We start from the raw sequence: 27,999 nt of genomic DNA on the forward strand, positions 1-27,999 counted from the left end.
TAATATCCTTCCTATAACAGCACAACCAGAACTGGACAGAGTATTCCAGAAGAGGCCTCCCCAACGTTCTGTACATCATCAACATAACGTCCCAACTCCTGTACTCAAAGGTCTGAACAATGAAGGTAAGTGTGCTAAGCACCTTCTTAACCACCCTGTCTACATGTAACACAAACTTCAAAGACGTGAAGCCCTCGGTTTCTTTATTCCCATATCACTACTCAAGGCCCTCCTTTTATTGAGTGTAAGTCCTACCCTCGTTTGTATTGTCAGGATATTATATTTTGCATTTATTCCAATCCAAAAAAATTTTGAGTATAAAGGCAGTAGGAGTATAATTAAGAGGAAAATCAGGAGGCAAAAAAAAGGGACATGAGATAGCTTTGGCGAATAGGGTTAAGGATAATCCAAAGGGCTTTTGTAAATACATGAGGAGCAAAAGGCTAACTAGGGAGAAAATAGAGACCCTCAAAGATCAGCAAGGCAGCCATTGTGTGGAGCTGCAGACGATGGGCGAAATAGGATACAAGTATTTTGCATCAGTGTTTACTGTGAAGAAGTACATGGGAGCTATAGAATGTGGGGAAATAAATGGTGACATCTTGGAAAATGTCCATATTACAGAGGAGGAGGAGGTGCTCATTGAGTGGCTAAGGAGCTGGTGCAGGGGAAAAGGATTCACGTTTTTTGGATCGTTGTGATCTCCTCTGGAGTAGAGTTGACCTGCGTAAGAAGGATGGATTGTACCTGCATTGGAAGGTGTCTAATGTCTAGGCAGGGAGACTTTCTGGTGATACTCGGGAGGCATTAAACCAGTGAGAGAGTGGGTGTAAACCCAAGAAGATAGTGAGTAAAGAGATATGTCTGAGGCTGGTACAGTTCAGAAGTCAAATAGTCAAGGCAGGCAAGGGTAAGGCACAGAATGAAGTCAGACTGAGCAGTTGCACTGCATTTACTTCAATAGAAGAGGCCTGACAGGGAAGGCAGAGGAGCTCAGGGTATGGTTTTGAACATGGCACTGGGATATTATAGCAATTACAGAGGCATCACTCAGGGATGGATAGGACTGGCAGCTTAATGTTCCAGGGTATAGATGCTATAGGAAGAATAGAAAGAGGGACAAGAGAGGAGGGGGAGTGGCATTTTTGATTCGGGATAGCATTATGTTTTTGCTTAGGGAGGATATTCCTGGGAGTACGCCCAGTGAAGTTATTTAGGTGGAACTGGGAAATAAGAAAGGGATAATCACCTTATTGGGGTTTTCTGCATGGTTTCGTCCGGGTGCTCTGGTTTCCTCCCACAGACCAAAGATGTGCAGGTTGGGTGGATTGTCCAGGCTGAATTGCCCATAATGTTCAGGGATGTGTAGGTTGGCTGGCCCTGAGAAGTGCAATATTATAGGAGGAGGTTAGGAGGCTTTCCAGGTCAGTATTAGTATGATGGGCTGAATGACTTGCTTCCACACTGTTGGGAGTCTCTGATAATTCTACTCGTTTTAAAATAGTTACAGAAAATAATATACCAGATCTAAGAGTTAAGGTTCTGAATTGGACAAAGGCCAATTTTGATAGCACAAGGCAAGAACTTTCATCTGGCCCCTCAAGCCTGCTCTAAGCATTCACTAAGATCAGGGCTGATCTTCTCATGGCCTCCGCTCCACTTTCCTGATCTCTCACCATCACCCTTAATTCTTTTCCTATTCACAAATCTACATTTTGCCTTAAAGGCATTCAAGTTGATAACGTTAAATGCTGCACTCGGCAGGGAATTCCACAGATTCACAACCCTTTAGCTGAAGAAGCTCCTCCTGAACTCAGTCCTAAATCTGCTCCCCCTTATTTTGAGGTAATGCTCTGTAGTTTGACCCACCCCCAGTGGAAATAGCCTCCCTGCATCTGTCTTATCTACTCCCTTCATAATTTTATTGTTTCCTATCCAACCTCCCATTCTTCTAAATTACAATGACTAAAGAACCAGTTTTCTCAATCTCTCCACATGCACCAATCCTCAACTCCTAACCCAAACTAGTGAACCTCCTCTGTACTCCCTCCAGTGCCAGTACATCTTCCTGAAGTAAGGAGACCAAACCTGTACACAGTACTCCAGGTGTGGCCTCCCCAGCACCCTGTACAGCTGCAGCATAACCATCCCTCTAGCAAGGAAGGACAATATTCCCTTCACTGCCTTAATTACCTGCTGCACCTGCAAACCAACTTCCTGTGATTCATGCACAAGGACACCCAGCTCCCTCTGTACAGCAGCCTGCTGCACGTTTTCACCATTTCATAATCCAGTTTGTTGTTAGTCCGACCAAAATGGATGACCTCACATATCCCAACATTGAACTCCATCTGCCAGATCCTTACCCACTCACATAACTGATCTGTATCCCTGTGCAGACTTACAGTGGCCTCTGCACACATTGCTCTACCTCATCTTTGTATCAAATGTGAACTCTGACACCGTACACTTGGTCCTCAACTCCAAAACATTTGTGTAAATTGCAAACAGTTGTAGTGCCAACACAAATCCAAACACCCATTTATCCCCATTCTTTACATTTTGTTGGTTAACCGATCCTGTATCAATGATAATTACCCATAATTCCATGCATCTTTACCTTATTCAGCAGCCTTTTATGTGGCAACTTATCGAATGCCTTCTGGAAATCCAGGTACACCACATCCACCGAATCCCCCTTGTCCAACGCACTCGTCGTATCCTCAAGTAATTCCAGTAAACGCGTTAAACGTGACCTGCCGTTCATGAATCCATGCTGTGTCTGCTCAATGAGCCAATTTCTACCCAGATATCTCACCACTACTTCCTTGACAGGTTCAAGCATTTCCTCCACTACAGAAGTTAAGCCATCGGATCCTTTTTGAAAAATAGTGGCACCACATTTGCAGCTTCCAGTCTGTCAAAACCAGACATCCAACAAATTTTAGTGAATTATCACGAGGTCTATTTGTTATTCTCTCCCCCCCCCACCCCTCCTCAACATTTCTTTTAGTCCCTGGGATGCATTCCATCAGAGTCAGGAGGCCCATTACCTCTTTACTGAGAATGATTGCTTCTGTATCCTCATCTGCCATTGCCTCCCTCGGCCTGCGACAATGAGAGTATATAGACAGTATGTTCCTGTTAAGGCCAAGGCTGGTAGGTGTAAAGAGTGCTGCCTGACGAAAGAAATTGAGGGCCTGGTTGCAAAAATGAAGGAGGGATATGGCAGGGACAGAAAGCTGTGTTTGTGTGAATCCCTAGAGGAGTGTAGCGGCAGTAAGAGTATACTCGAGGTAAACCAGGAGGGCAAAAAGGGGACATGAGATAGCTTTAGGAAATAGGTTTAAGGAGAATCCAAAGTGATTGTACAAATACACTAAGGACAAACGAGTAACCAGGCAGAGAATAGGTACCCGCAAAAGTCATCAAGGCTGTCTGTGGAACCGCAGGAGGTGAGAGCGATTCTGTATGAGCGGAGAGGTTTTACAAAAAAAAAATGCACGTCAGAAAACACAAATTCGTACGTCCCAGTCTCGTGTTTTCAGTAAACGGGGAATTGCCTCAGTGTGGCTGCAGGCATGAGTGCGCGCCACCATTTTTATTCGGGGCAAGAATTCAATGGACACGTGCGGAGCCGCCAGCTTTGTAGGGGGCAAGGTGCAGCCAGGCGCGTGTTCAGCCTTTCTCTGGTACAGAGTCATTGGGCAGGATTTACACAGAGCACATTCAAACTCAGAGAAATGGATGTTTATTTCTGGATTTGTTTCGCCATTCATTTAAATGATTTGGTATCGTAAATGAGTTTGCAGGTCATACAGAATTGGAGGTATTGTGGATAATGAAGAAGGTTACGTCAGATTACAATGAGATATTGATCAGATGGGGTTTAATTTAGATAAATATGAGGTGCTGCAGTTTGGAAAAGCAAATCAGGGCAGGACTTGTACACTGAATGGCAAGGCCCTGGAGACGTTTGCGGAACAAAGAGACCTTGGATTGCAGGTTCATAGTCCTTGCAAGTCAAATTGCAGGTAGATAGGATGATTAAGAAGGTGTTCAGTATATTTTCCTTTATTGGTTCGAGCATTGAGTATAGGATGTGGGAGGTCATGTTGCGGTACAGGACATTCGTTAGGCCACTTTTGGAATATTGTGTGCAGTCCTGGCCTGCCTCCTATCAGAAGGGTGCTGTGAAACTTGAAAGGTTTCAAAAAAGAATTACAAGGATGTTGTCCGGGTTGGAGGATTTGAGCTGTAGGGTGAGGCATAAAAGGCTTGGGCTGTTTTCCCTGGAGTGCCATAGGCTGAGTGGTGATGTGATGGAGGTTTATACAATCATGAGGGGCATGAATAGAGTAAATGAACAAGGTGTTTTCCCTGGAGTGGTGGTGTCCAGATGTAGAGGGCATTTAGGGTGAACGGAGAAAATTTCAAAGGGGCCTAAAAGACAACTCTTTCATGCAGTGGGTGGAATGAATGCCAGAGGAAGTGGTGGAGGCTAGTACAATTAAAACACGTTAAAGGCATCTAAATAGACACATGATATGATTAGGAAGCATTTACAGGGATATGGGCCAAGTGCAGGCAAATGGGAATAGATTCGACTTGGATTCCTGGTTGGCATGGATGAGTTAGACTGTAGGGTCTGTGTTGGTGCTATACATCTTTATGACTGTGGGATCATAACAGCTTACACTGTTCTGCTTCATCTCTGGGCTCCCTCGTGACCACTCTGTCAATATCTAGCTTCCTTAGTCTCAAAAAAAGCGTGTATATTTGGTCTGTTTAATATTTTACTATTACTTTTACAGACATTTTTGTAAGTTGATTTTTCACTGCGGCCCAGCCCCTGACCATCTGCTGCTTATTAATTTTTTTCTGGAAAATCTTTGACAGCCAAGAATTCTTTCTTCCAATAAGCAAGTGCATTTTCCTTCCATTTCTAACTATCAAATTCTGCACCATTTTCATTCCCTGTAATCCGTTTTGCACTCCCTGAAACATCAACTGTGTTTCTCCTTCCACAGATACCAGTGATTAATGCCAAATCCCTGTTGCCTGGGGAGAGGGTGATGTTTGACTTTCTTGTACAGCTGCAGTTTGTGTGGTGAAGGTGCTCTCACAGTGTGGTTGGGTAAGAGACATTAGAGTATTCATTACAGCAACAGTGATGATTTGAAGATAATGTCCAATTAAAGAACAGTTTGTAGTTTTGTTATCCTGCTTATAATTTCACAAAAATATTATTGGGAACTTTAGACATAATGCCAGAGAAGGATGATATTAGGTCAGGTGACCAAAAGCATTGCCAAATAAGCAGGTTTTGAGGACTGTCTAAAGGAGGAAAGCAGATCTGTGAGGTTTTAGCTGTGAATTTCAGACCTTTTTGCTTTGGCAACTGTAAAAGCAGCCACACAGGTGAGGTAATGAATTAACAGATCATTGGGGGTCTCGAACAGAATGGGTTGTTGAGGTCTCAAAGGGTGTGTGTTGCAGCGAGCTCGGGATGATCACAACCAGGAATTGAATCAAGGGTGAGAATTTTAAATTGAGGGATGTGGGCCGGATGCTGGCAGGTGAGACTAGATTGGATTGGGATATCTGGTCGGCATGGATGGGTTGGATTGAAGGGTCTGTTTCCATGCTGTACATCTCTGTGGCTCTATGTTGTTGATTATGAATAGGAGCCTTTTGATGGATCGACAAATTTTGGTACGAGGGTGTACTTGGACAGCAGAGATATAGTGTTTCTTGAGATTACAGGGGGGTTGAATGTGGGCAGCTGGCCAGGAGTGTGTTTGGATAATGAAGTTTGTAGATAACACAAGGTGGATGAGAGTATATGAGCTGATACAAGGGTAGAATCAGCTAGAAATAGTGATCTTGGAGTGGGACTGGGCTGTCGCTCTCACCTCACCTCTGGGATTCAGCTGGTTGCCAGATTGTGAATCAGCGAGGTAACACCATCGGGAGCTGAGTGGCCCTGGTGGAGCCTAAAGTGAGTGTCGCTGAGCTGGCTGTTGCGGAGCAGCTACTGCTTGGTAGCCCTATAGATGACATTTTCCATCAATTTACTGCTGATCGAGTGTGGACTGACAGAGGGAAATTACCTGGGTTGGATTGCCCTGTGTTGTTGTGTTGAACATCCCTGGGCAATGTTCCACATTGTCGGTAGATGCCAGTGCTGGAGCGGTACGTGGCTTGATGGGTGGCAAGTTCTGGAGCACAAGCCATCAGTATTATTGCCAGAATGTTGGCAGGGCCCGTAGCCTTTGCACTACTTAACCATTTCTTGATGTTATTCAAACTGAACCGAACTGGCTTAAAACTCACATCTGTGATGTTAGAAACCAGTAGAGAAGGCTGAGGTGGATCATCCCACTTTGCACTTCCGGCTGCATATTTCTGCAAATGCTGTCATCTTATCTGGTGCATGAGTGTGTGAGACCCCTCCATCAGTAAGGGTGGGGATATCTGTGATGCTTCCTCCAGTGAGTTGTTTAATTGTCCATCACCGTTCACAACTTTGTGTGGCAGAACTGCAGAGCTCCGATCTGTTCCATTGGATGTTGGATCATTTAGCTCTGCTTGCTGCTGATGCTGTTTGATATGCAGGTAGTTCTGTTTGATAGCTTCACCAATTTGGCACTTCATTTTTAGGTCTGCCTGGTGCTGCTCATGGCATGCCCTCCTTTCCTGTCCATTGTGATGGGTGAGTGCGGGATTTACAAACCCATGAGATTACAGATTGTGTTGGAGTACAGCCCTGCTGCTGTTGATGTCCCACAGTGCCTCAGAGATACCCAGTTTGAGATCCCACATCTCTTCAAAGTCTGTCCCATTTAGAACGGTGATAGTGTCACTCAACACAATGGAGGTTTTTCTCAACTTTAAGGCAAGACTTTGTCTCCAAAAGGAATGTGTGATGGTGGCTCGTACTGATACTGTCATGGACAGATGTATCTGCAGTTGGTCAATTCATAACAATGAGATCAAGTATGTTTTTCCCTCTTGGTTCCCTCACCACCCGCTGCAGACTCAGTTGAGCAGCTATGTCCATCAGGACCTGGCCAGCTGTCAGTAAATCTGTTGCAGAGCTAGTCTCGATTGTGGACATTGAAATCCTGTACCCAGAGTACGTTTGACACCATTTTATTGCCTCAGTGCTTCCTCCAAATGTTGTTCAACATGAAGGAGAACTGATCCGTCAGCCAAGGGAGGACACGACGTGATAATCAACAGGAGCCATGAGATTTCCTGGTCTCCGGAGCCAATGCTGAGTACTCCAAGGGCAAATCCTCCCTGTCTGTGCCACGACCTCTGCCTGGTCTGTCCTGCTGGTGGGGCAGGACATATCCAGAGGTTTCAGGAGAAAGTGAAGACTGCAGATGCTGGAGATCAGAGTCAAGAGTCTGGTGCTGGAAAAGCACAGCAGGTCAGCCTGATGAAGGGCTTAGGCTCGAAACGTCGATTCTCCTGCTCCTCAGGTGCTGCCTGACCTGTTGTGCTTTTCCATCACCACAATCTCAATATCTTGGGATGGTGATGGTGGTGTCTGGTCATTGTCTGTAAGGATTGATTTCATGAGTATGACTATGTAAAGCTGTTCCTTGATTGGTCTGTGAGAGAGCTCTGCACATTTTGGCACCAAAATCCAGATGTTAGTCTGGAGGACGTTGCACCATCGAAAGGGCTGATTCTGTGGTTGTATTAAATGGTGCCTTCTTAGATGCCGAGTGGTCCATCCAGTTTCATTCCTTTGTTGAGACTTTGCAGTGATTAATATAGTGAGTAATATTGTGAAACACTGTTCATTATCCTGTCTCCTCCATCCTTCGCTCCAACAAGAGTTTGGAGTACATGGAGTTTCTCTGTCACTAAGACTGAGATAATCCGATCTGCTGCTTTCCCCACTCCCCCCTCCCCCTCCCCCCCTCCCTCCCTCCCTCCCACTAGCCCACTGAGCCAAACTGCCTCACGTGGTGTTCCCGGTTTTTGTCCAAACCTACATCTTTCTCCAATCTCATCTCATGTCAAGCCTTATCAGAGCTCATCTTGACCCTTTACCCTAATCTTACTAAACCATAGACTTTCTAATTCTCTTTTCTCCTCCTCTTCATCAGTCCCCCTCACCGATTCACAGACATTGTTCCTTGTTCTGTCTTTTCTGGTTATGTGCTTCTCTCCCATTCTGTGAAAAACTGACATTTGACCTCATTTTTTTTGGAAAATCCTGCTCCATCTCCACTCTCCCTTTCCTTTCTGAATTCCTTGCATTTGGTGTCCCTCATGGATCTATCCTTACTCTCTCCTGTATCTCACCTACATACTGCCAGGAGGTGACATTGTGTAAAAGCACCATGTTGGGTTTCACATGTACACTGATAATGCCCAGATCTCCCTCCGCATCATCCCTCTCCATTACTCTACTGTTACTCAGTTATCAAACTGCTTACCACTTTCCCACTACTCGATTAGGTGCAGTTTCCTCCAATGAAACATTGTAGTGGTTAAACCCGTTGCTTGACAAATTCCTTTCCCTTACTGCTGAGCCTCTCTCTCTCACTGGGAACTATGCAGCAGAACTACACTCTTCACAGTATTGCAGTTATATTTGACGCGAAGCTGACCTTCTGATCAGACATCGACACATCCCAAACACCAGGAATTCCAATCTCTTAAACATTGATTGTCTCCTCCTCACCCCAGCTCCATTGCTACTGAAACCCCTTACCCGTGTCAGTGTTGCCTTAAACTTGACGAATCCGAAACAGAACCCTTGATTCTGTGACTGACTCAGAATCTGGTTTCAATTTCCCCCCACAGTATTTACACTCAGACACATCAGTATTTATTCTGTCAAACCCCTTAAGAAGCTGGTGGTCCGGTCTGATTGTAGCTGGTGGAAATGGCAGAGGATGATATGTTGTATCTGGGTGGAAGGTAAGGACATGGGGGGTGGGGGGGTTCTATCCTTGATGCAGTTGGAGGTGTGGGTTTCAAAGGCAGAGGTGAGGGAAGTGGAGGAGATGTGGTGGATGGTAGTGACACATGGGAGTGGAAATTGCAGTCCTTGAAATACGGGGCCATTTTGTATGTTCTGGCCTCACTGGAACACTGCAGTAAGCATGAGACAGAGATGTTGGCTACGGAACAGGCTTGTGTGTTAAAGTGGCAGGCAGCTGGAAGCTCGGGGTCTGTTTTTGCAGCAGAATGTAGATCATCAGTCGCCATTTCCACCACCTCCACGGAGATGCTGCCAGACACAGGTTCCTGTCCCTCCATTAACAGCTACGCACCCTCCCAGCCAGATCGTAATCCACTCCTTTGTCTTTCCAAATGTTCCGGTCTGTCTTTGGGTTCTGTCCCTGCCGATGATTTCCTCTTTAACCCCTATCTCCTGCAGTACAAAGATCTGCAGGTTAGTTGAACTGGGGGTAAGGTACAGTGAGGCGCATGTGCATGTCCCTTTCCGAGGATTTGGGGGGGGGGGGGGGGTGGAGGTGGCGGTGTGCGATTTGAAGAGAGGCATTTACACATCAAGCACATACCAGGAAAAAAGTATGTCTTTATATTCTTCCTGTACTGACTGTGAGTTTTGTTTCGTGAATTCATTTAATCGGATATTAAATCAGAATAATTGAGGCTGGGATCTCAAAAGCAGTTTTTACAGTCAATGGAGTCATCGGGATCTGAATATCATTGGCAGTTAACTGTGGAAGGAGAAAGGTTTTGTCTGTTCTGTTTGTGGGAAGATATCTCCAATATTTTTGTTAAGCAGAATGATGTACAAATTCGTGGTTGGATCACCCTTTGGGTGTGTGCTCTGTTCTGGGCCCTGCAGCTGAGGAAGGAGATATTGGCCTGCGAGGGAGCACAGATTTATCCAAATTACACCTCGTCTCTTTGTACGTACTCTCAGATTTAGACCCAATCACCCACTTCATGATGTTAACCTGTAAACTTCAATTACCTGCAAACTTCCCATTAAAAATCCTTTTGGACTCAAATTCCAGTACCTTTTCAGGTGGAATGTCCCAGCTTCTGACAACTGTCTGTACATCCAGAAACTGCTGGATGACTCTGGGGTTACAAAGGGCTGAATTGAAAGATGAGGTGCTTCACTGAGCTCCCATTGAGATGCATTCGAACAGTACAGGAGGCTGAGGGCAGTGTAGGTATGAGCAGACAATGAAAATGACAGGGCTGCACTGTGAGGGTTGCTTGGCTCAATGAGAGTGTTCTGGAGTTGGGTGTAAACAGACTGATGTGAGACGGGGAGAAGGTGAGGCTGAAACTCAGTTTTAGTTCAGGCCGTTCAGAAATTCACATGGTCCCAATGTGAACAGCCAGTTTTTAAGTGATACCTGCGGATTATTTGTTAACAGTTTTAAAAGTATTTTTCCTGAGGGCAGTTGAGAGTTAACCACATTGCGTGGGTCTGGAGTCACATGTTGGCCAGACCAGGTGAGGATGACCGTTTCCTTCCCGACAGGACATTAGTGAACCAGCTGGGTTTCTAACAATTGACAATAGTTTCATGGTCATCATTCGCCTTTTCATTCTAGATTGTATTGAATTCCGATGCCACCATCAGCCATGTTGGGATTCTATCCCTAATCCTCGGAACATTGCACATGTCACTCATCTGGCAGGAATACCATTAAGCCATTGCCTCCCTTTTAGCAATGTTTAAAAGAAAGTTCCATCATTCTAGGTGTACAATGTGAGATAAAATACTGCAACGTCCGTGTGTCAGCCTCTCCGAAAGGTCAATCAACAGAAATTTGTTTGGGAGCGAAATATTTCACTTTTTTTGGGGGGGGAGGGGGGGGTTATTAAACAAAAATGAATCCAAATAAAAATCTTATGCCACAGACATGTAATTTCTGAAGCCGGAGGGGGATTACAGAGACAGGGAGGGATGTGGGGCCACAGGGGGATTGTTGTCCAAACATCACTGTGGTGTACATGGACTGCAGCATTTCAGGGAGGCGGTTAAACACCACTTTCTCCAAGAAAGTAAAGGTGGCCAAGAAATACTGGTCTGGGCAGCAAAGGCAACCCCCAGTGAATAAAACCAAGCAGTGACCTCTCTGAGCTGACTTGCTGTGAATTTAAAAACCTCTCTGGAAATGGAATGGGCAGAGAAGAGAAACAGAGACGTTTCACAGCTGCCCTCAGAGAGACCTCACCCTTGGAAGTACTCCGAGCCGGGGATCAGCTCAGTGAGTTTCAGTCTCTTCAAATATCAATCTTCGTCGGTTTTATTTTATTCAATCTACAATCGTGAGTAAGGTGAGGATTTCTTTTTAATGTCTTACGGTCCCTTGATTAAATATTTAAGATATGAACCGAAAGCATTAAGTTATTCTCGGGCAGTATTTTTCGAGCAGTAAGACTGTGCCTTTGTCTTGGTCTGTAGATTGTTAAGGCGGAGAGATGGCCTGTTGTCGAGTGGCGTGCTGTTCCTGTCGGATGTGGGAGATTAGGGAAAGTTTCAATGATCCTGATGATTATGACTGCAGCAAGTGTGATTGCAAATCCTATTGGAACGCATGGATTGGTGGAGGAGTGATTAAAGGCAGTGAGGAATTGACAGGAGCTGGGGGCTGTGATAGGTGGCAGTCTCAGAAATGCAGGATACTGCAGATACAGTCAGGTAGATGGGTTACCGCCAGGAAAGCTAGGGGAGATAGGTCGGTACTGCAGGAGTCTCCTGTGGCTATCCCCATCTCAGGCAAGTGTTTTGTTTTGGAAAATGTAGGTGGTAATAGACTTTCAGGGGAATGTAGCACTGACAGCCAAGTTACTGGTACTGAGACTGGCTTCTAACATAATGTGAGGTATATCCAGTTCCACATGATCGATGGTGATAGGGGACTCTCCAGTCAGGAGCACAGTCTGCCATTTCTGCAGCTGACAGTGAAACATCAGAATGGGGTGGTGCTGCCCTGGTGCCAGTGTCAAGGATGTCTCTGAGGGAGCAGAATATTCTCAAAAGGGAAAATAACCAGTGGGAGGACATTGTATATTGGTACCAATGGCATAGGAAGGGGAAACCATGGGGCCCTGACGAGCAGGGAGATTTGCTAGTGCCATTCGGGAGGCATTAAACCAGTGAGGGAGTCGGGGTAATCCTAAAGAGATAGTGAGAAAAGAGGTGAGTCTGAGGCTGGTACTGTTCACCAGTCAGACTGTCAAGGCAGACAAGAGCAAGTCACAGAATGAGGTGCGACGGACCAGTTGCACTGCATTTATTTCAGTGCAAGAGACCTGACAGGTCAGGCAGGTGGGCTCAGGGTATGGTTTTGAACATGTGACTGGGATATTACAGCAATTACAGAGGCATCACTCAGGGATGGATAGGACTAGCTGCTTAATGTTCCAGGGTATAGATGCTATAGCAAGTATAGAAAGGGGGCAACAGAGCAGGGAGAGAGGTGTTTTTGATTAGGACAACATTATGCTTGGGCTTCGGGAGGATATTCCTGGGATTACCTCCAGGCAAGTTATTTGGTTGGTACTGAGAAATAAGAAAGGGATGACCATCTTACTGGGATTGTATTATAGACTCTCTCCCAATAGTCAGCGGGGAATTGAGACACAATTTTGCCAGGAGACCTCAGTTATCTGTAAGAATAATATGGATGCAATGATAAGGCGTCTTAACTTTACCAACATGGCCTGGGAGTGCTGTAGTGTTAAGGGCTTGGATGGAAAGGTATTTGTTCAGTGTGAACGAAAACATTTCAGATTCAGTTTGTAGGATGTACCTACTAGAGAAGGAACAAAACCTGACCTGTTTCTTTATTCATTCACAGGATGAGGCTGTCACTGGCTCGGCCAGCATTTATTGCTGCGTTTACCCAGAGGGCAGTTAAGAGTCAACCACGTTGCTATAGGTCTGGAGTCCCATGCAGACCAGGCCAGGTAAGGATGGCATTTTCCTTCCCTAAAGGTCATTAGTGAACCACATTGGTTTTTCCAACAATTGACAGTGGAATCCTTGTTGTCACTAGATTATTTTTTCCAGATATTTATTCAATTCACGTTCCAAAATCTGCCGTGATGGGATTCAAACCCGGGTCCCCAGAACCTTATCTGGGTCTCTGGATTAACTGTCTAGCGATAATTTCACTCCGTCATCACTGCCTCTTAGGAAATGTGGCAGGGTGAGTGACCGAGGTATCAGTGGGGCAGCGCATCAGCACTAAAGATCCCACAGTATTGTGGCTCAGTGGTTCGCACTGCTTCCTCAGCACCAGGGACTTGGGTTTGATTCCACCCTCGGGCAACTGTCTTTGTTGGAGTTGGCACATTCTCCCCAGTGCTGAAAATGTGTTGCTGGAAAAGCGCAGCAGGTCAGGCAGCATCCAAGGAACAGGAGAATCGACGTTTCTGGCATAAGCCCTTCTTCCCATAGTGTCCAGATGCAGTATATGAGGTTTTGGGATGTGCAGGCAAATCTCTGCCTGATGTGAAAAGATCCTTTTGGGAACTTGGACAGATGTCAGAGGGAGGTGTGGCCGCATGTTTTATATCTCCCATGGCGGCAAGGGAGGGTCAAGGATGTGGAGCGTGGGTTGGTGGGAGGGTGTGGACCGAACAAGGACGGCGCAGCGGGAATGGTCTCTGCGGAACGCAGATAAAGGTGGGGAGGGAAATATGTCTCTGGTGGTGGGGTCTGAGTTTAGGTAGCAGAAATGAGAGGTTAATGTGCTGTATCTGGAGATTAGTGGGGTGGAAGGTGAAGACCGCAGGGATATATTCTTTATTGTGGCTGGAGGGGTGGGGTAAAGGCGCAGGTGCGGGAAGTGGAGGGTATGTGTTGATCAAGTCAGAGGAAATTTACGGTCCTTGAAGTAGGCCTTTCTGGGATGTCCTGGAATAGAATCCAAAGAGATTAAACAAATATATCACAGACAAAAGATTAGCTGGACCAGAGAATAGGACCCCTTAAAGGTCAACAAGGCTGTCTATGGAACCACAGGGAGTGCGAAAGATATGCAAATATTTCACGTCATTTTTACTGGAGAAGTGTACGGAAGCTCGAGAGTTTGGAGAAATAAACAGTGATAACTTGAAAAGTGTCCATGTTACAGAGGAGGTGGTACTGGATGTCTTAAATCGCATCAAGGTGGATAAAGCCCTGGAAAATGATCAGGTGTATTCTGTAACTTTCTGGAAATCTAGTGAAGTGATTGTTGGGCCTCTCCTGAGGTAAAAGTGAGGTCTGCAGATGCTGGAGATCAGAGCTGAAAATGTTTTGCTGGAAAAGCGCAGCAGGTCAGGCAGCATCCAGGGAACAGGAGAATCGACGTTTCGGGCATAAGCCCTTCATGAAAAAGGGCTTATGCCCGAAACGTTGATTCTCCTGTTCCCTGGATGCTGCCTGACCTGCTGCGCTTTTCCAGCAAAACATTTTCAGCTCTCCTGAGGTATTTGTATCGTTGATAGCGACAGGTGAGGTGCCATTATTTTAAAAAGGTGGTAAGGAGAGGCCATGGAACAAGAGAACAGTGAGCCTGAAGTCAGTGGCAGGCAAGTTGTTGGAAGGGATTCTGAGGGACAGGATATCAATCTATTTTGAAAAGATAAGGAATGACAGGGAGAGTCAATGTGGTTTTGTACATGCACAATTGTGTCTCACTAACTTGACTGAATGTTTTGAAGTGACAAAGAAAATTGATTAAGCCAGGCGGTGAATGTTGTTTATATGGACATTCAACAAGGTTCCACAAAGCAGACTGGTTAGCAGGGTTAGATAACATGGCATGCAGGGAGAGCAAGCCATTACAAAACTGCCTTGAAGGAAGGAGACAGAGGATGATGATGGAGGGTTGCTTTGCGGACTGGAGGCCTGTGAGGAGCAATGTGCTGCAAGGATGGATATTGGGCCCTTAAATAAATGACTTGGATGTGATTATATGAGGTATGGTCAGTAGGTTTACAGAAGACACCAAAATTGGAGGTGTCGTGGACAGTGAAGAAGGTTAGTTCAGAATGCAACAGGATCTTGATCAGATAGGCCACTGGGGCGAGGAATGGCAGACGGAGTTCAATTTAGATAAATGTGAGTTGTTGTATTTTGGAAAGGCAAATCAGGGCAGGATTTATACACTTAATGGTAAAGTCCTGGGGAACATTGCTGTACAAAGAGACCTTGGAGTGCAGGTTCATAGTTCCTTGAAAGTAGAGTCACAGGTAGGCGGGGTAGTGAATACAGCATTTGGTACCCCCCCCCCCCCCCCCCCTCCCCCGTTATTGGTCAATGCATTGAATGCAGCTGTTGTGATGTCATATTGTGGCTGGACAGGGCACTGATTAAGGCTCTTCTGGAATTCTGTTTTCAGTTCCAATCTCCCCGTTCTTGGAATAATGTTGAGAAACTTGAAAGGGTTCAGAAAATATTTGCAAGGATTTTGCCAGGGTTGGACGGTTTGAGCTATTGGAAAAGGTTTAATAGACTGGGACTATTTTCCCTGGAGAGTTGGAGGCTAAGAGGTGATCTTATAAAATCATGAAGGGCATGGATAAGGTGAGCAGTCAGGGACTTTTTCCCAAGTTCGTTGGGTCCAGAACTAGATGGTACAGGCTTAAGGTAAGATGGAAAAGATTTAAAAGGGATCTAAGGGGCATCTTATTCATGTTGAGGGCATTGCAAGTATGGAATGAACTGCCAGAGGAAGTGTGGAAGCTAGTACAATTGCAGCATTTAAAAGGCATTTGATTGGGTATATGAAGAGGAAGGTTTTAGAGGGATAAGTGTGAACCGCTGGCAAATGGGACTCCATTAACACTCTCCGTTATTGGTCAAAGCATTGAATACAGAAGCTGGGACGTCATACTGTGGCTGGACAGGACGTTGATTAAGCCACTTCTGGAATTCCGTTTTCAGTTTGAATTTCCCCGTTCTGGGAAGGATGTTATGAAACCTGAAAAGGTTTGGATAAGGTTTACAAAAACGTTGCCAGGATTGGAGGATTTGGCCTACAAGGAGAGGCTGAATAGGCTGGGGCTATTTTATCTGGAGAGTCAAAGACTGAGAGGTGACTTCATGGAGATTTATAAAATCACGAGGGCCATGGATAAGGTGAGCATCTGGCGTCCTTTTCCCTCAGGTTAGGTGCGTCCAAAACGAGAGCACATGGGTTGAAGTTGAGAGGGCAAAGATTGAAAAGGGATCTAAGTGGCAACGTTTTCAAGCTGAGTGTGGTGTGTGTATGGGAGGGGCTACCAGATGAAGTAGTGGAGGCTGACAAAATCACAACATTTAAAAGGCTTCCAATTGGGTACATGAATAAGAAGGGTTTCGATGGATACAGGCCAATAGATGGTAAATGGGAATCCATTAGTTTAGGATTCCTTGTTGGCACGGACGACTTGGACCGAAGGTCTGTTTCTTTGATCTTAATAAATTAAGATGCATTTCTCTATTTTGTGCAGAGCTAGCTGAAGCACAGATAATTATCCTTGGAGCTGAGAAGGTGAAGCAGTGATTTCGATCTGTTGCAGATTTGGTTCCAAGGTCTTGAATTTGCAGAGAGAGAGGAATTGTTAACACTGTCACAATTTTTAGTAACTACTTGCAAGTAATTGGCAAATAATACAAGGTGAAAATGTGAACACTATTTTACTCAGTAAGTTCTGAGCATCTGGGACAGTCTGAACGACACAGATTCAGCAGGTATTCTGAAACAGACTTGGAATTTACTTTGTAAGGAAAGATTTGGGGGGCTGTGGGCACATGGGAGGGGACTTGGGACAGACTTGCAGCATCTACAGAGGGAGAGAGTACAGCCCCAATGGGCTGAATAGCCCCCAGGCCCTGTGCTCTGTGATACTGCCCCATTCACTGTGAATTATGAAGCTCATCCCAGGGCAGAGAGAGGGATTAGCCCTCCACTCTCATCACAATGGGGCCCGGCTGATTGACGGCAGCTCTAGACCAATGGGAGGAGAGTCTGTGTGGTCCTGCAGCCGATGGGATTGAATGAAGGGTGTGGCCAGCAAGACAACAACTGTCCATGAGCTGTGCAGGTGCAGTGTCACTGTTTGGGGTTGGGGGAGACAGCAGAGACTGTGACAGAGGCTGTTGGACCTGAAATACAAACTCCCAGTAAATTAAAACCAAAAGAACTGCGGATGGTGTAAATCAGAAACAACAACCAGGCGGTTCTGGAAAAGCTCAGCAGGTCTGGCAGTATCTGTGAAGAGAAATCAGAGTTAAAGTTTAAGATCCGGTGTCCCTTCCACAGAACAGATGTTACTGAGAATAAATGTCAGTTTATGTGCAGAAAATAGTGTGGGGGGGAGGATAAAAGGAGTAAAGGATAGGTGGGGATAGAGTGAGAAGAACAGTTGGAAAAAGGATAACCATCTGGCTGGGGGAGGGTGACTAGCTGTTCATGGAGACTGTTAGTGGCTAACCATAGGCAGTGTGTAATGGCAGGCTGTGAGAACAAGGCCTGGTGTGTGGGGTAGGGGGCTACGACATGACGTTGTTAACCTATGGTTAGCCACTGTCTCCATTGTAAGCTGTTGCCCACCGATATCACTCCATGATTGAAGCTGCCAAGGACACAAACCTTTGGAATATCCTCCCGAACCCCCTCTGTCCGCCTTAAAGATGTATCTAAAAATCGTTCTCTTTAATCAATGTTTCCATCATTCATGAAGCATTGTTGGAGATTTATCAGTGTGAAAGGCTCCATACAATGCAGGTAGTTGTTGTTATTGTCTGACATCAGGAGAAACATGGATGAGCCCTCTCTTTCTCACACCTGATGAACAGCAGCAAAAGCAGGAAGCACTGAGCATGCTCCAGCGCACAATGGGCCTCGGATTATTGATGTCAGCGCAGGACCAATAAGAGTGGGCGAACGGGGGCGAGAGGTGCTAGTTGGGCCTTCAACCAATCGGAGTGAATGAGGGGCGGGACTATACTCAACCACGTGATAAACTTCACTGACAGCACAGTGTTGTTGTGGCCAAGGCATTGGCAATGTGAAGGTGAAGGGCAGGGGAAAGGAAAGACATATTGACCAGGAAGAGAAGGAAATTTTCATGGTATGGGATGAGAGGTTTTACAGAACTTAGTGCACATTCTAAAACGCACATTTGAAAATCCCAAATTCTGCACCATTTTCCCTCCCTATAATGCATTTTGCACTCCCTGAAATATCAACTGTGTGTTTCTCCCTCCACAGATACCAATGATCAGTGCCAAAGCCCCATTGCCTGTGGAGAAGGTGATGTTTGACTTCCTTGTACAGCTGCAGTTCGTGTGGTGAAGGTGCTCCCACAATGTGTTTGGGTAAGAGCTGTTTTAGATTATTCACTCAGCGACAGTGAAGAGTTTACAATGTATGTGCAAATCATCAACAGTTTTTTTTTATCATGTTTATAATTCCACAGAAATACTATTGAGAACTTCTGACATAAGGCCACAGATGGGAATATTAGGTCAGGTGATCAAAAGAATTGCCAAATAAACAGGTTTTCAGGAATACCTTAAAGGGGGAAAGCTGGTCTGAGAGGGTTAGGATGGGAATTCCAGACCGTGTTATCTTGGTAACAGTAGAAACAGCTGGACAGTTGAAGCAATGAATAAACACATCGTTGGGAGTCTGAAAGAAAATGAGTTGTCGAGGTCTCACAGGTTGTGTGGTGCAGGGAGACAGGGATGTTCACAGCCAGAATTTACATCAAAGGTGAGAATTTTAAATTGTTGCTTGTTAATAGGAGCCTTTTGATGGATCAACAAGTTTTGGTACAAGTGAGCACTTGGGCAGTAGGGTTTTAGATACTCTTGAGATTACATGTAAGTTGAATGTGGGAGATTGGCCAGGAGTGTGTTTGGATAATGAAGTCTGGAGATAACACAGGGATAGACGAGTATTTCAGTAAATGAGCTGAGACTAGGGTGGAGTTGGGTGATGTCACTAATGTAGGAATAGTGCTTTTGGAGTTTGGCTGCTCCTCCTCTTCATCACTCCCCCTCGCCAATTCACAGATATTGTTCCTTGTTCTATCTGTCTGTCTTTTCTGGTTATGTCCTTCTCTCCCATTCTGCTGCAAACTAATATTTGACCCCACCGTTGTTGGAAAGACCTGCTCCATCCCAACTCTCCCTTTCCTTTCTTAATTCCTTGTATTTGGTGTCCCTTAAGGATCTCTCCTCGGTCCCTCCTGTTTCTCATCTACACACTGCCAGGAGGTGATATCGCCCAAAAGCACCGTGTTAGGTTTCACATGTACTTTGACACTGCCCAGCTCTCCCTCACCATCATCGCTCTCCATTACTCAGTTATCAAACTGCTCATCACGCTCCCACTACGCGATTGGCTGCAATTTCCTGCAACGGAACGTTGCAATGGTTAAAGCCATTGTCTTCAGTTGCTATTACAAATTACTTTCCCTTATTGCTGAGCCCCTCCCTCCCACTGGGAACTATCTGAGACAGAACCGCACCCTTCACAATATTGCTCTCATATCTGATCCCAAGATGACCTTCTGATCAGACATCTACACAATCACAAACACCAGGAATTTCAATCTCTCAAAATGTTGCTTATCTCTACCTCACCCCAGCTCCATTGCTACTGAAACCCCTGACCTGTGTCAGTGTTGCCTTAAACTTGACGAATCCAAAACATAACCCGTGATTCCGTGAGTGTCCCAGAATCTGGTTCCAGACTCCCTCATGATGGGAAACATCCGCTCAGTATTTACCCTGTCAAACTCCTTAAGAATCCTACATGTTACAATGCGACCACCTCTCATTCTTCCCAAATCCAGTAAGTAGAGACCCAATTTCTTCAGCCTTTTCTTAAAAGATAATCCCTGCAATCCAGGGTTTATCCCAGTCAATTTTCTGTGAAATGCCTCTGATGAAATGACACATTTCCTTAAATAAAGGGACCAAAACTTCTGTCATTACTCCAGATGTGGTCTCACTCGCACTTTATAAAGTTACTCTCAGGTATATACTCCAAACAACTCCGTTTAAACTTGCAAAGATGTTGTTGGAAATGCTCAGCAGGTCATGCAACATCTGTGAAGAAAAATCAGTTAAAGTTTCGGGTCTGGTCACCCTTCCTCAGATACATTAACTCTAATTTCTTTTCACAGATGCTGCTAGACCTGCTGAGCTTTTCCAGAAACTTCTGTTTCTCTTCCTGGTTTACAGCATCTTCAGTTGTTTCGGTTTTCATATCCTTTAAACTTACCATCTCTCCTCTAGAATTTGTCATTTCCACCTTGGAAAAAAGATTCATATATGTTTGGTCTCCCCTACCTGGGAAAAACGAAACCATGACTAGTCACCCTATCATTGCTCCTCATAATTTTATAAAGATCGATAAAACCACCTAAAGTGTCCAGTGCTGCAGGGAAATAGGCTCAGCCTATTCAGCCTCTCCCTATAGTTCAGATGTTCCAATACTGGCAACACCCTAGTAAAACTTTTCTGAACTCTTGCAAGTTTCCCAACATCTTTCCTATAGCAGGCAGACTGGAATTGAAAGCAGTATGGGACTCCAAAAGTGGCCGAGCCAATAAACTATACAACCGAAACATGATCTCCCAACTCCTATCCTCAATACACTGCCCAATAACAGCTAGCATACCGCACACCACCTTCACTGACCTGTCTACCTTCAACCACACTTTCAAGGAACTATCAACCCACACTGTATGGTCTGTTTGTCTGTCAACACTTCCCAGGAACTTGTCATTAAGAGGTTGAGTCCTATTCTTGTAACATCTTTCTGAAATCAGGGAGAGCACAATTGAATGCAGTATTCTAAAACTGGCCTCACCAATGCCCTACTCAGCCACAACATGACCTCCTAATCCCTATACTCAGTGACAGGATCCCTACAGTGTGGAAGCAGGCCTTTCGGCCCATGAGACCATACCAGCGATCGGAACAGCATTCCACCCTAACTCTGTAACCTACCATTACCCAAAGCTAATCCAGCTAACCTGCATGTCTTTGGATTTGTGGGCGGAAATTAAGAGCACCCAGAGGAAGCCCACGCAGACACACAGGGAGAATGTGCAAACACCACACAGAGAGTGGACTCGAATCGAACCAGCACATTCCATTCAATGTTAGTGTCCCAAATGCCACTTTCAGCACCTGATCTCCCTGAAACTCTACTTTCCAAGAACTATACAGTTGTTCTGAGCCCTCCAGAGGGAATTAAGGTGAGGAGGAGAAAACAGGAACAGGGTTGAGTTTTAGATCTATAAAATAACTCTCCACCTTCCCCCTCTGTTCCCCCCGTCTCTCCCGCTCTGTCTGCTCCCCCCCTCCGTCTCCCCCCACTCTGCCCATCCCTCCCCTCTGTCTGCCTGTTTTACCACCCCCCCCCCGTCGGCCTGTTCCCCCTTTCTGTCAGCCTCCCCCCGTTCCCCCTGTCTGTTCCCCTCCTCTCTAATCCCACTTTATGTCCCCTCCCGTCTCTGTGCCGCCCTCCCTGTCACCCCCCTCTTTCCCCAGCCATTTCTGTCTCACCCCTCTCCCCAGCCATTTCTGTCTCACCCCTCTCCCCAGCCATTTCTGTCTCACCCCTCTCGATCCACACACCCCCTGTCTGCCTACCCTCCCTCCCAGTCCCCTAGTTCTGTACTCCCCCCACTGCAGGGCAAATATCTTGTCTATTTACCGTATCCATGCCCAGCCTGATTTTATAAATCTCTTTCAGGTCACCATTCAGCCTCTGACGCTCCAGGGAAAACAACCTATCCAACCCTGGCAACATGCTATAATTCTTTTCTGATCTCTTTAAAGTTTAAGAACATCCATCTGATAGGAAGGAGAACAGAATGATATGGAATATTGATTCAGCAACTTTTGTAATGTCCTGTACAGCCGCAATATGACCTTCCAACCCCTATACTCAATGCTCTGACCAAGAAAGACAAGCAGACCAACTGCCGTCTTCACTATCCTATCTACTTGCTACTCTACTGTCAATGAACTATGAACCTGCACTCTTTATTTAGCAGCACTCCCCAGGAACTTGCTATTAACTGTATAAATCCTGCTAAAGTTTGCTTTTCCAAAATGCAGCAGCTCGCATTTTTCTAAACTGAACTCCTCAGTCCATTCACCCATCTGATCCAGATCCTCTTGTACTCTGAGGTAATCTTTTCACTGTCTACTACACCTCCCATTTTGGTGTCACCTGCAAACGTACTTACAATACCTCTTATGTTCACATCCAAATCATGGATATAAATGGCGAAATTTTGTGGATCCAGCACCGATCCTTGTGACACTCCACTGGTCACAGGCCTCCAGCCTGAAAAGCACCCTCTGCCTTCTACCTTCGGGCCAGTTCTGTACTCCATGCGATCTAACCTTGCTGACCAGTCTCCCATGGGGAACCTTGTCAAACACGTTACTGAAGTCTACGTAGACCATATCCATGCTCTGACCTCAGCAATCCTCTTTGTTACTCCTTCAAAAAAACTGAGTCAAATTCATGAGATATGATTTCCCATGCACAAAGCTGTTATTAGTATCCAGGATTTAACTCTGTACATTGGGGTCTGCGTTGCCCAGTTATAGGTGTTAATATTCTTGATGAAATTCAAGTACACCAGCATTTTGTCAGTGACTCTGTATTGAGTCTTGTTAATGTCACCAATACAGGTGAGTTCCTTTTGAAAGGCAGTGCCTGTATCCCTTGTCCACCTGGAAATAATGTAAGTGTCGTTACTTCTGGACTACGAGGATCAGGCTCAGAGTTGAGTAACAGCATCTTTGAAGAGGCTGATTAGTAAACCTGCCCAAGCCACCAGGCCATTCTATCTCCCACCTGTCCCTGCCTGAGCCTCCAAACAGAACCTTCCTGTAGTTTCTCTCCTGTCAGACTCTCCCATTGCTTAATTTGTCCAGTATCCCCTCCTGCTGCTGCACTGATCCTGTCCCTCACTGACCTGTCCATCCCTCAGTGTCCTCCGCATTCATTCATTGTTAACAATCCCATTGACCCAGTCCTCCAGCCCCGCCCCCTTCCCGTCGATAGAGACGGCTCCGTGGTTAGCACTGCTGCCTCACAGCAGGTACCCGGGTTCGATTCCAGCCACGGTGACTGTGTGGAGTTTGCGCATTCTCCCCGTGTCTGAGCGGGTTTCCTTCGGGTGCTCCGGTTTCCTCCCACAATCCAAAGATGCCCAAGTCAGGTGAATTGGCCATTCTAAATTGCCCATAGTATTAGTTACATTAGTTAGGGGGAATGGGTCGGTCTGGACTTGTTTGGCCGAAGGACCTGTTTCCATACTGTAGGGATTCTGATATATTGGGCAGCAGCTGCTGTCAATCACCCGGACTCCTGTATGATCGGGATCACGTGCTGTAGGAGGGCAGACCTTTGCATGGGTGCAGTGCTGGCAACTGTGGGAGCATGCGCAGTATAGGTCAGTGCCTGGGAAGGAGGCTGTGGGTGTGAGGGATTAATCTATCATTAGCAGCTTCATCCCTCTGGGAGCAGGACCCAGAGGAATGGTCCTTTTCTTGCTACCCTGACATGTGATCAGACTATCAGTGGTGCAGCGTTTTGCAGAAAGTTATCAGAACTCTTTTGTGAAGATTCAGGGTTGTTATGGAAAGGGACAAGGATGGGTCTGCAATTAGAATTCTAATTTGGCTCATTTTAGTAAGATGGGTCTTGGCCAGAGTGTGCAGGAAGCAGTGTCTGCAGGATGGTTCTCATCAGGAGTTAGGAAACTAAATTCGAAGAGAGAGTGTGTGAGAACTGGGTGTGGAGGAAAGGAGTGGGGGAATTGGTTTGGATTTCAGTTCATAGAAGAGAGAAATTGTGAGACTGAGGTTTAAAGCTTTGGGGGAACAAGGAAACTACAGTTTAATCTACAATTGTCTTATGAATTTCCATCCTGTATTAACAGTGGTAACTTGGGTGCTCTGTTGTATGGTACTGAAAGGGTGGATTTGCGGATGAGAAATACAAATTGAACTTCATGTTCAGATCTGATCGTTACTTGAGCCGTGCCGATCTGAATATCATTGGCCTTTTCATCTGGAAGGAGAGGTGTGTATTCTGTCCGTGGGCGAATATTTCAAATCTCAGTGTGACTGCAAAAGTACTGAGACACAGCCAAGTCCATGTCAGCATGGTGAGTGTGGAGAGAGATTTCATTTGTTTTTGAAAGTCTGAAAAATCATGGCACATTTCCCAGGAACAATTAAGACACAACTTTGCTTTGTAGAAGGATTAACCATGCAACCAGAAAGAGACAAGGCTACCTGCACCATGGGAAACACTATGAAAACGGGATTGTTGTAAAGGAGTTCATTCTCGATCATGGATTGTAATCCATTGGCGTTGTCACGTCGTTTCCAGTGCCGTGGGGAAATACTTGAAATATGATGAATGTAATGTAGGTTTCAGTTATTAAACTGTAAAAATTGCAGAACAATTTACAAGGATGTTGCCAGGGCTCAGGGGTCTGAGTTATAGGGAGAGGTTGGACAAGTGAGGATTTTATGTTTAGAGCAGAGGAAACTGAGGGGGCTCTTTTCTAGAAGTGTATAAGACCATGAGAGGCATGGATAAGGTGAATGCACTCAGTCTTTTTCCCAGGAACTCAAGGATTGGACGGCTTGATTGGATCAGTTTAAGGTTAGAGGAGAAAGAATAAAAGGGAAGCTGAGGGGCAACTGTTTTACACAGAGGGTGGTATGTATACGGAATGAGCTGCCAGTGGAAGTGGTTCAGGCAGGAACACTCACAACAGGTAAAAGACATTTGGAGAAATACATGGATAGCAAAGGGTTAGAAGCAAATGGTGGAAATGTGTTGCTGGAGAAGCTCAGCAACACATTTCCATCTCTGACTCCAGCATCTGCAGACCTCATTTTCTCTTAGAAGCAAATGGGCCAAGTGCCAGGAAATGGGGTTAGTGTGGAAGGACAGTCTGGTCGGCATGGGCCAGTTTGGGCGAAAGGGCCTGTCTCTGCTGTAGGCTTCTGTGACTCTAAGTGCATTTGCTATTTCTCCCATTAACTCTGTTGGTTTCCTGGGATGTATTCCATTTGGGCATCGAGACTTGTCTACCTTTAGCTCCATTAGCTTGCCCAGCTCTAACTCTTTCACGATAATGGTTATTATCTAGGTCCTCACCTTCCTCAGTCTCCTTATCAATTACTGGCATGTTCTTCGTATCCTCCACTGTGAAGACTGACTGCTGTGTTCTCATATTCCTGAACCCTGCTGGATAGGAATAACTAGGCACAGAACTCTGATTGGTCTTCTTTGAGTCTTTATTGATGAGACATGGCAGTTACCTGGATAGTGTACATGCAGAACACCTCCAGGCAGCATCAGGTAACTCCACGCCTGTCCGATGTGCCGCTCCCATTCTTATACCTTTGTGGTTTGTGGTTTTGAATGGACGCTGTCTCTCAGTATTCTCTCCATGGCAACGGCAGTTAGAAAGTCTAGTTCAGTTCAGCACTTTGTGGTTAAACCACACACCCCTCCCCCACGCCCCCGTGGCTCCCTCAAGTATCTGACAGGTGCTTCAGTTTCAGTGGGGTATCTATCAGGATTCTGATGTGGAGGAGCCGGTGTTGGGGTGCGGTGAACAAACTTATAAATCACACAATACCAGGTTATAATCCAACAGGTTTATTTGGAAGAACAAGCTTTTGGGGTGTGCTGTGATTTGTAACTTGATCAGGATTATCTCTATGGTAACAGTTAAGTGCTTCAACAATTACAGAGGCCATATGTTCCCCACACAATAGGTTCCCCTCTAGCAGTGTAAACTGCTATTCTGGCCCTGGGGATAGGTATTAATCACTTTTCTCCCCCAATCCCATCTCGCTTTCTGTTGATCTTTAAAGTTTTTCTAATCTCCTTGGTCTTTGGCAATTTGTATGCATTTTATTTCAGTTTGATAGACTCTCTTATTTCCTGGGTAAAACCAATGACTGCAGATGCTGGAAACCAAATTTTGGATCAATCGTGCTGGAAGAGCAAAGCAATTCAGGCAGCATCGAGGAGCTTCAGCAAAATCGACGTTTCGGGCAAAAGCCCTTCATCAGGAATCGATTTTGCTGAAGCTTCTCTTATTTCCTGAGCCACCTATGGCAGATTATTCCTTTTCCTACAGTCCTTCTTTTTCCCTGATATATACTTTTGCTGAGCACTTCAAAAAATTGCTTTGATATTACCCCACAGTCCGTCAACTTTCCCACCGTAAAGTCTTTGTTTCCAGTCTCCATTAGCCAACTCCTGCCTCATCCTATTGTAGTCTTATTGTAGTTTAAGCACTGGATCTTGGGAGTGAATCTATTCTTCCAGCTTTCCATCTGTGTTCTAAGTTCAATCAGACTTATCTGAAGTCTTTTATCAGATTACGAGGGGAGGCGATGTTTCCTGGGTGTTTTGGTTTTCATTGTCAGTGACCTTGGCTTTGTAATAAAGTACAGGATATATATTCACAACAGCGTACTCTGGACGCTGCCAATGTACAACGCAATCTAAAACCATAAATCACTGTCTTCCCTCAGTTTAAAATTCCTCACTATCTAAGCTTGGAATGCTAATCCACCTGACTATCTGTCATTTTCCGAAAATCTCCTTTGGTGAAGGTGGTGATTTTTGGATTCAGCATTCCAGTTATTACTGTAAGAAGATAAGCACTGGGCACAGGAGAACCAGCCCCACTATTTAATATGGTGATGATTGAGCTCACATCGGTCTCAGCTGGATTTTCCCGCCTGCTCTCTCTCACCCTTCATCTCATTGCAAATTCAACATCTGTATCTCTTCATTAAATTGGCCCATTTTCCTGGCATTCACTGCATTTTGAATAGGGAATTCCACAGATTCGCAACACATCGAGACAAGTACATTCTTCCTCATAGGAATAGAATAGAGTCTCTATAGTGCAGGAATAGAGTCTCTATAGTGCAGGAATAGAGTCTGTATAGTGCAGAAACAGAGTAATCATCGAGTCCACACCAACCCTATGATGAAAATCGCATTCAGACCCACTCGTTCCCTGTAACATTGCATTTCCCATGGCTAATTCTCTAACTGGCACGTGCATGGACACTGTGAGCAATTTAGCATGGGAAATCCACCTAACCTGCGTATCCTTGGACTGTGTGAGGAAACTGGAGAATTGCACGAAACCATGCAAACATGGGGAGAATGTGTAAACTCCACACAGTCGCCTAAGGTTCCTGACGCTGTGAGGCAGCAGTGCTAGCCACTGAGCCACCTCTTCTGAAAGCCTACTGCACCTTAATAACCTCCCTATCCCCCAATTGGCTGAATCTATGTTCCTTACGTCAGAAATCAGGTTGTCTAAGCGGATGTCACAGTAAATCCAAGTGACAGTCCACATGTCCCATGTGTCTGAATGGGAATCCGATGCACAACATCCTCCATCCCACACTTTTCATTCATGTTCCAGAGACAGGGCTCCAGTGCCTGCATGAGGACTGCAACTCCCAAATTCCGAGGCAGGGACCACACGTCTGTGGGGAAACCTGGCACTGCACACGTACAGAATGTGGGTGAGTTTTGGAGCATGTGCTTTGGGGTAACTAGTGGAAAGTATTTCACACTGTGATTGTCTGGAGGAGGAACGTATTTGCTTGTAGTATTGATCTGTTGGAGGATCAAAGTGTCACCACACCTACATGGGACCAAGTTACATTCCCAACTTGTCATAACACTGGAATCAACCAATGAGAAGCAAAGGATGTGAACCATTCTCCCAGACTGCAGGTTCCTGTTCTGTCCAAGATCTGCCATCTCCCTTTCTGTTTCCTTTTGTTTCATTCTGCTGTTACATTATTGACTTGCACCAACTGAGGGAAAGGAAGTGAACCCAGAAAGGGTGCAGAGTCTAACCAGGAAGGGAAGTGGTGGCATAGACCTGTTTACCAACAACTCCATGAGAATGGGGAGGGTGTACATTAGGGGATAGTAGAGTCAGAAT

General features: G+C 45.5%; 1 long non-coding RNA gene across 4 annotated transcripts; it reads left to right on the forward strand.

The window, feature by feature from the left end:
• The first annotated feature begins 17 nt into the window (after nucleotides 1-17).
• LOC148139839 (uncharacterized) lies at nucleotides 18-27,573 on the forward strand. 4 transcript variants are annotated; one of them, XR_015753387.1, is made up of 5 exons: nucleotides 18-125; nucleotides 5,031-5,137; nucleotides 12,828-12,936; nucleotides 18,216-18,322; nucleotides 27,469-27,573. It is a non-coding gene; the product is annotated as an uncharacterized LOC148139839 (long non-coding RNA). The 4 variants fall into 4 exon arrangements; XR_015753389.1 differs by lacking the exon at nucleotides 5,031-5,137; XR_015753388.1 differs by lacking the exons at nucleotides 18-125; nucleotides 5,031-5,137 and adding an exon at nucleotides 9,624-9,732.
• The last annotated feature ends 426 nt before the right edge of the window (nucleotides 27,574-27,999 follow it).

Source organism: Chiloscyllium plagiosum, unplaced genomic scaffold, assembly GCF_037043375.1.
Source record: "Chiloscyllium plagiosum isolate Xiang-an unplaced genomic scaffold, Cpla_swu_hap1 HiC_scaffold_37, whole genome shotgun sequence".
Taxonomy (NCBI): domain Eukaryota; kingdom Metazoa; phylum Chordata; class Chondrichthyes; order Orectolobiformes; family Hemiscylliidae; genus Chiloscyllium; species Chiloscyllium plagiosum.